The 9,583-nt window shown below is 37.9% G+C and overlaps 1 pseudogene; it reads left to right on the top strand.

The window, feature by feature from the left end:
- Window positions 1-8,700: 8,700 nt before the first annotated feature.
- On the top strand, window positions 8,701-9,382 carry LOC122674576 (annotated as a pseudogene).
- Window positions 9,383-9,583: the final 201 nt, after the last annotated feature.

The raw sequence follows: 9,583 nt of genomic DNA, 5'->3' as shown, positions 1-9,583 counted from the left end.
ATAATCATTCAGTTTTACTTTAAGAGGATTCACCAGTAGCTCAGCAGCAAAGAATCTGCCTGAAATGAAGGAGACGTGGATTTGTTCCCTGGGTCATGAAAATCCCCTGGAGAAGAAAATGGCAAGCCACTCCATTATTCTTTCTTGTCTAGGAAATCCCATGGACTGAGGAACTTGGTGGGCTACAGTCCATGGCGTCACAAAAGTATTGAATACAACTTAGCAACTAAACACATAACAGAGAAAGTATTAAGGTGTGATTATCTCAATAGAAAATTGATAAACAATAGAGATGAAATAATAGAGATGAAAAAGAGGTCCTTTAATAGAATGAAAAAGATACTCTAACTAGATACAACATAAAGAAAGCCACTATGAAGAGATTCTAATGGAGGTGATGTCATAGTATAAAATAGAACACTAGTGGGATGTTCTTATGCTACCGATAATACAATTTACTGAACAAACTCCTTGGAGAAAACTGTGGCAAAAAGTTATGCAGATAAATTTATTGCATTAATACTTAAGGGACACATTCCATAGTTGAATTAATAAAAACAACAAAATCCGTACACTTAAAAAATGTTAGCTTCTCTCCTGTTTTGCCATCATTTTTCTTTCTTGCACATGGGCGCTAGTGAAAGATAATAATGCCATAAAACCTATTTTACAGCACAAAGAGATGACTGTATGTCATCAACCATGTTTTACAGCATGTGTCAGCCAAAGCTGTTGTTGGATTGACTTACTTTATGTTTCACATGGAACATATTTCAAAATTAAATAAAAACTGCTGTTAGCATGAATCAATCTCAGAGATCCAAGCAAATGTCTTTCCTATATCTGAAAAACAAAATCCATTTTTTTTGTGAAGGCATAGTATGGTTGTCTCTGCTGAAAGGTGTCTAGTCTTGCTTTTCTCTTCATAGGTAACCTTAGATTAGAGATGGCTTAGAAAATAAGTTAATGTACTTTGGCAAGTGTCCCTAAGTGTTAGGGAATAGTATTAAATCTGAAATGGATTATTAAGTACCTTGTCTTTATATTACTTTTCTGATAGCTAAAGCAACTAGAAGAGTTTACACCTCTATTCCTCTTATAATTGGAAAATTGCAAACATCTGGGTGAATAAACATGTTTCAAAATTGCCTATCAGCGTAAAGAGATACTCATCTCCTAGGAGAACAATAAGCATTTGGGTACAAATGCTACATTGTGTATACCGTGAACATTCTCAAGTGGTTAGGTGATCTACCCAAAATAAATATTTAAAGAAAAGGGACAAAAGAGCATATAAACATATAAAAAGTTGTGAGTCGAATCAGTAAATTTGACTTCTGGCCCATTAATTAATTAGCCATGTAATAAACAAGAGTTGTTTTGTTCTGTCTTGTCTGTTGGTTTAAGGAGGAGTATTATCATACTGAAGTTAGACCATATGATCTTTCAGGACCAGTTACTCTCCATCTCTGTTATTATTTTACTTCATGGTTGTCCCCAAGTTTAACCAGATATATACTGTATCATTTCATTTTCCCTCATGAATAAGTCAGGGTCCTGACAGATACAGAGGGCATACTCAAAACAGGTGACTAGAAGTGAGTCAAGTAACAAGAGTTAAGTCAGCATGAATCAAGTGACAAAGGTGTGGGCAGGACGTAGGAAAGCGAGAAGAGAATTGTATTCTGGACTATTAAATCTGGGTCATTAACACTCCTAGATCTAAAGGAAAAAACAGGGCATAGTTATTGGAACACAGCAAGAGAAGTGTAGCAAGGATTAAGGTGGACAAAGAGAATAGATATTAGAATTACTGCAATTCACTCCCTTTCTTTTGACAAACCTAAGAGAAGGAAGAAATCAAAGAAGTGACCCATATAGGTCTGCTTCCCAAAGCATGGGGAGGAAAGATAACCATCCTGAATTGTATCTTGTGTGTGGACTTAACTCACCATATCTCAGCTTTTCATAATGGTTCAACTTTTCATCTCTGGTTCAGCTCTTAATTAGAAAAATATTTCCATAGTTCACATACTTGGAAATGGTAGCATAGTTATATTTTTACAATAGGGCATAGCTTCTAAAAATTGCCTTGGTATTGTATAACAAGCTACCCTTTGTGTTCATTGAGTATGCATACAAAACTTGGCTACCCGGCAATTAGTTTATGGTCTTTACTTTCTGTAGAAACAACTGTGGATGAGGATAGTAACTTGAAATCTGTTGTTCAGAAACCAACATATCCTGTCTTCTATTATTTAAGAAACAAAATTTGTTAATGATGAAAGGAGAGGTGCAAAAAGAAACCTACATGAAAGTGACAGAATTAAGGGAGAAAATACAAAGTTACCTCGGAGAAAAGGTGTGACCTATTTCTTGCACTTTAGGAATGCAGCTTTTAAAAAGTTTTAGAAAACAAAACAATCTTAACATTTCCAGTTGTGATGTGTGTCAAAAAAATCAGGTGGGTTTCAAAAGTGACATTCTGAATTTCAGCTTAAAAGATCCTTGTAACTTAGGAAATAATTGATAAAGGAAAGCAGCAATTTTAGCATGCTAAACAAAATAAATAAAACAGCTAGAGAAAAAAGAGAAATACAGAAATATAAAAAAAATCAGCAGAAATTGTATTTGTATAGATGCAATGTATAAGAATAAAGTGAAAAAACTAGAATTGAGAATTTCAACAAGTGCTGAAGACATCATAACAAAGCTTTCTGCCTATGTTCAGTACAAGGCACAGAGATAAATGAAGACAGAGGAAAACCACAGTCAGTAGAAACACAAATCTGTCCCTTAATCTGCTTGTGAATCCAAGGGGTTGAGGTCTTTCAAAATGAAGCCAAACCTTTAAGTCAGATAAATTACATTCCAAGGGATATTAATGAATTTCAATAGGTTATTGAAGAGCTAGAGAAAATTTGCCATGGAAAAAATTATTGATTTTTAAAATTTGAAATAGAGAGGAGAGTATTCAATTGTGTGCCACTGCAAAAAATTTTTTTTCATAGAACCTATTTTGAAGGAATCAATTTGATTTCCAATTTTTACTAGGTGAGTAATATTGTTATGAGTTTCACTGACATGCTTTTTGCTATGCAAGCATTTCTGTTGGATATATAACTAAGACTGAAATTACTGGCACTTCAGGTATATTTAACTTTAGAATACAAACAAATCTCCAACTAATGCTTCCATCAGCAGTGCATGAAGTTGCCTGCATTATCATCAACATGCAGTACTGCCACTCTTTAATTTTGAATATTCTGAAGGGTTAGTAGTGGCATTTCAATGCATTTTTAAAATTTTAGTTTGTATTTCCTGTTTGTTAATGAGATTGAGTGCCTTTTTGTATGCTAAATGGCCTTTCAAATATTTTTTGGTGAATCATCTGTTCAAATCACTTACAAATATTTTTCTCCTGAACCATCTGACATATATATATATATATATATTTTTTTTCCCTAGAATTGCCGTTGTTTAGTCGCTAAGTCCTGTCTGCCTCTGTGACCCCATGAACTGCATTCCCTGTCCTTCACTATCTCCCGAAATTTGCTCAAATCATGTCTATTGAGATGGTGATGCTATCCAACCATCTCCCTCTGCTGCCATCTTCTTATATTAGGAGTTAGTTTCACATTCTGGTCTTGAGACTACTGTTGGTAATATATGTTGCAAACACATTTACCACTTTGAGTTTTAATTTTTCACTCTTTCATTTTTTAGTAACTTTTTTAAATGAATAATTAATTTTAATAGACTGGTTTATCTATCCTTTATTTTTCATGATTAGTACTTTTGGGGACTTAAGAAGACTTTCTCTACTCCAGGGTTATAAAACCACTACATTTCCCAAAAGATTTAGTACTTTTCCTTTTAAAATCTTGAATGTACCTACAACTTAATGTTTGAATATGAAATGAGGGAAGGATTAAAATTATTATTATTATTATTATTTTGGCTATCTAATTGAACCCAAATCAACTATTTCTCTCTGCTCTGCAGTGGTGTACTTTCATTTATCAAGTATCTACATGAATCTATTTCTGGACTTTGTATCTCTTCAATTTCTCAATATAGCCACATTTATTTAATAGTAAATACCAAACTTTGTAAGTCTTGATGCTCAATACAAAGAAGCTAATCATTCAGTTCTATACAAAAGCTATAGGAAAAATATTACATAACTGTATTATTTTAAAATGATATTTTTTCTGTATTTTGTGATATTTGTGTTGTCAACTTTAAAAGGATAAGGATAATTTATTTTGTTTTATTATTCAATATCAATATTTATTTTTCTACATAATATTTCCTACATGTCAAAAATAAATTTTATTTTGTTCTCAAATTGTTGATTATTAAAGTATAGTTGTAATTTTCTCTCAGAAATTTTAAAGTTTTACCTTTGTCTGACTACTTTTCTTTGAATTTCTGAGAAAGTAAATGGTACCTAACCATTTTTCAGTCCCTCTACATTCAGTTTGTTTCAGAATTTTGTCTTTTTCATCACCGCAATAGATTTTTATTTTTTATTTTTTTCCCATTTATTTTTATTAGTTGGAGGCTAATTACTTTACAATATTGTAGAGGTTTTTGTCATACATTGACATGAACCAGCCATGGATTTACATGTATTCCCCATCCCGATCCCCCCTCCCACTTCCCTCTCCACAATAGATTTTTAATTTGAGAAAGATTTTTCTGAATGTGAGTTATTTTTATTAGTCAAGATAGATAGACTTTTTGAAACTTAAACTCAAGAAAATGTTCTGCTATGATTTACTTAATTATCTACTTCTTTCTCCTTTGTTTTCTGATTATACAATCATTAATGGCCCTGGGACGCCTCTCATCTTATATCTATGGCTTTCAACCTTCTTCTCTCTCGCACACGTGCTTTTGATAAACTTATCTTTCAAATCTCAATTATTGGAGATTTCCTTGACTTTTATTGCTCCTGAACCAAATTTGGTTTGGGTCCACTTTTCCATGCACAGAAAAGCCGATTTATTGACATTAGGTTATGGGAAAGGAAAATGCAGTATTTATGGAGGGGCCAAGCAAGGAGAAAGGGTTACTAATGCTCAGAATGTCCCCCAATAGTTTCAGGGAAGGGGCAGTAAAGGCAGTGTGAGGGAGGGAGCTGCAGGGTGTGGGATTATGCAAAATTATCTTATTGGTTGGTATCAAGGTGAAGTTTTAAGCATCATCAGCCTTCTGGTTTAAACCAGTCCAACGTCTAAGTTCTTGCAGACAGAAATTTTCATCTGGTGAGGATCTGCTTCCTGTAAAAACAACATAAGAATGTGTGTCAGACCTCTAATCTACATCTTTCAGAGAATTAGAAGCTTGGTGCTTCTGCTTCTAATTCTGTATTTATAGTCTAGATTGTTACTGGTTTCCAGTTCAACAACTATTTTTTTCATTTCTACATCTTCACATTTCCTATAGACTAGCTCGTGAGTCAGCCTTTTGAGACTCAGGGGAGGCCTAGGAGACTAAAGCAAAAGACTTTTATCTCAAAGGACAGGGACGAAGGACATTGCATACAGCTTTATTATTATCAAAATACCTGTCACTGATTTGGCTTTTAAGTCAGACAGGACTGAACAGACAGACAGACAGACACACACACACACACATACACACACACAGTCAGTAAGTTTACCCTTTGTTTCTTCCTGTATTTTATGTGCATATTTAATCATCCTGGACACTGCTGTCTTCCCAGGAGGCTCAGTGGTAAATAATCCATCTGCCAATGCAGAAGACTCGAGAGACATAGATTCGCTCCCTAGGTCATGAAGATCCCCTGAAGTAGGAAATGGCACCCACAACAGTATTCTTGTATGGAAAATCCCATGAACAGTGGAACCTGGTGGGCTACAGTCCATGGGAGTGCAAAGTCAGATACTAATGACTATGTACCACACACATAAACCTGTAGAGAACAGGATTCCCTGACTTCTACCCACTAGAGACCAATAGGAAAAAAATGCACCTTAAAGTTGCCAAATATTTTTGAGGGGAGCCGTGGGAGGTAGCAAGATCACCCTGTCTGAGAACCAGTGCCATAGGTAGTTTAGAAATTGGGAATTATTAGGATACTAATCAAATCCCTGGGTCAGGAAGATCCTCTGGAGAAGGAAATGGCAACCCACTCTAGTACTCTTGCCTAGAAAATCCCGTGGACGGAGGAGCCTGGTAGGCTACAGTCCATGGGGTCTCAAAGAGTTGGATGCAACTGAGTGACTTCACTTCACTTCACTTCAATCAAGACATGTTTAAACTGTGGTAGAAACTCTAATTATCTTTGCTTCCTCTATGGTCTGTAGGCCCATCTTTTGAGGGTCTTGTCTTCATACACTTAATGTTCCTTAACAGTTGATTCATATTAATTAATGAAGTACTACTCAGTACTCACTTACATATTGGATACCTCGTTTCCCAGCAACATTGTTGCCCTTAGAGCAGAGGGGGGACTCTCATGGAGCTTTCTGTCTTTCATGGTTTTTAGTCTTTCATGTCTGATGGAAGGCTGGAACCACTTGGGGGTGAGTCTGGTTCTCAGCACATCACTCATAACTCCCAAAGTTGGCCACTCTCCTTTGATGTACAGATTGATCTTGCAGGAATCCAGACACTGGGAAGACCCAGTGCAGGAGAAGGAAGACACAGTGTGATTGGCTCAACTGACTGATGGGGGAAGAGACAGGCCCTTCTAATCTCCTCTCCTCTCCTATCTGTGTGTCAGTTCCTCATGAGTTTTGAGAGCTCAGTTTGGGATTTGTGTCTCAGTTTTCTTTTGCTTCTTTTCCCCCTTCATTCCAATTCTGTTTTATATTTGTGAAGATTTCCTCAAAGGTTCTGATGGGCAGCAAGGACATTTGCTCATACATCACAGTTATTTACAGGTTTCATTCTTACATATGCCTTTATAACCAACAGGTAAGGTCAATAGATTGTTTACAGCATGTTTATTTAAAAACAATAAGATCAATACACCAAAGACCTGTGACTAAACCACTTGGTGTGATACGAGACCTCAGTCTGCTGCTCCATACACCATTACCCCCTCTCTTGGATGACACAGATGGGAAAGCCGAGACCCCAGGAGGATCAAGCAAGGCTGCGGGGCTGTCATGGCCAGTATCTGGTAGAGGAGGCTTGGAAGATGTATGAATACTATTTCAAAGTTATGCCCAAAGGCTCAGTGCCATATAGAGTTGGCTGCTGCTGTACCAGAAAAACTGGCATTGCTTAGTATTCAAGATAACCAGGAGGGCATTGCAATCTTGTTAGCTTGAATGACTACTTATCTTACCCAAATCCAATTATTTCCAAAATAAATGGAAGAAGTAAGGTTTATCTTCCATCACTCAGGTTTCGTTAGCATCCTTTCCCACTAAACAGCTTTAGATTGACAAGTCACAGATCAGAGCTTGCTCTATCCCCTCCACACTTTATTTAGAAGGTGATTTGCATACAGTATTTACATAAATCTGCATAATTGCATTCCTTTGATGGTCCAGAAATGGATTTCTGTAATCAGGAAACAGCTCTCAGGATCTCTTTGTTAATGGTACCATGTACACTTGTACCCTCTGTGAAATCACTTTTCAAAAGAAAAACATTATTTTGGTAATTTTAATTAATGAGCTAGAATATAACCATCTTCATGCTGAGGTCAGAGTGTCCTAAGAAGACCAGGATCATGTGCTACTAGGAAAATTCTGCCTGTTTGCCCTCCCCCTTCTCTTTCCATTGGAAATATCCATTATCCACAAGTGGATCTAGGTCTGCTATGGAGTTCCATCTTAACTCTGGGAAAATTTGTCTTCTGCCTGAGTGAAGACTGTCTCAGCATTGTCGATCTAACCTTTCTGTCTGCCCAGCAAGAGGGGCCCTGCCCTGAGAGCGGTGCCTCATCTGTTTCTCTTATTATAAACATTCCCAAAATAAGTTAACCGAAGTACACACTTGTGTGCTTCACTGAGTCCAGCTCAGGAGACCCGCCTCTCAATGCGCTCTCTCTCTCAGCAGTGTCAGAGCTTCAGGGAGAGGCTTTGCCAAGGTTCTGGCCCTGCTTCTTTGAAACACAAGGTGACATATAGCTAGAAGACAGATAGACCACATCTTTATCCATTCATCACTTGATGGACATTGACTATCATAAATAGTGCTGCAATGAACACTGGGGTGTATATCTTTTTCAATTGTAGTTTTCCTTCGAATTTACTCAGCCGTATAAAAGAATGAAATAATGCCATTTGCAGGAACATGAATGGACCTACAGATTATCACACAAGATGAAGTAAGCCAGATGAAGAAAGATGAATATCATATGATATTATTTATATGTGGAATTTTTAAAGTGACACAGATTAACTTATGTACAAAACTGCAACAGACTCACAGACATAGAAAACTTATTGTTACCAAAGGGAGGAAGAAGGAGAAGGATAAATTAGGTGGTTGAGATTAACATATACCCACTACTGTACATAAAATTGATAAACAACAAGACCCTATTGTTTAACACAGTGAGCTCTACTCAGCATCTTGTGATAATCTATAATGTAAGAGAATCTGAGTCACTCTGCCTCACTCCTGAAACTAATATAACACTGTAAATCAACTGCACTTCAATTAAAAAAAATAGGTTTTCTTGCAGGTTGGTTGCAGGTCTACAAAGACATGACCACCAGCCCCACACACCCATTCTGGCCTCTGGGCCTGAGGCCGGACAGCTCTGTGCCTGATGACTGCCCCCCTCCACGCCCCTGGCAGATCCTGGCTGGCCCCTTCTGTCTCTGGAGTCTCAGCTGTGACCCCGTGGCTGTTGGGAGGCTGTGCTGTGGTCGTCCTGCTGGGGACTTGGCAGAGACTGTCCTTGTGCTGGTTTGCAGTATGTGGGTTCATTCACTTGAGGGCTGGTTCAGCCTCTGCCATGCGGACCTTTCAGAGACCAAACCTTCTTATCTCAACTTTGGGAAGAGTATCCCAAAGGAGACAGCCAATATGTCCTGAATGATAACTGCATGATATGCATGGAGACCATCATGGCTTACCTGTGGGGACCACTCAGCCTATGGATGATCGCTTCTCTCCACCAGCAATGCCCCCACTTTGTCCTAAAGCTTGTGGTCTCTGTGGGTCAGGTATACAGACATGTGCTCTATTTCCTGACAGAGTACCATAATGGATTCCAGCTCGGGGAGCTGGGACACCCACTCGACTTCTGGTTTTACTTTGTCTTCTTGAATGCCTTGTGGCTGGCACTGCCTGGACTCCTCATGCTGACTTCTATAAAGCAACTTGCTCACGCCCAGAGCATACTGGTGCCAAAGCCCCAAAAGCTAAGAGCAAGCAGAACTAAAGAGTGATGGATTAGGCTTAAACACTGACTATTGAGGAGCTCTCTACCTGCCAGAAGATTCCAATCCTTGCTCCCACAGGTTGGAAAGACAAATCGAATTGATCTGTCAAACTCAGGTTGATCGGTGGGCAGCAGGAAGAAAAGAGCTGTGCAGAGCTCCTGTCAGGAGCCAATGGGACAAAGATACAAGAGAACCTAGGA

The sequence above is a fragment of the Cervus elaphus genome, chromosome 18, assembly GCF_910594005.1.
Source record: "Cervus elaphus chromosome 18, mCerEla1.1, whole genome shotgun sequence".
NCBI classification, from domain to species: Eukaryota; Metazoa; Chordata; class Mammalia; order Artiodactyla; family Cervidae; genus Cervus; species Cervus elaphus.
The sequence above is the reverse complement of the archived record's forward strand: the minus strand, read 5'-3'. Positions and strand labels throughout refer to the sequence as shown.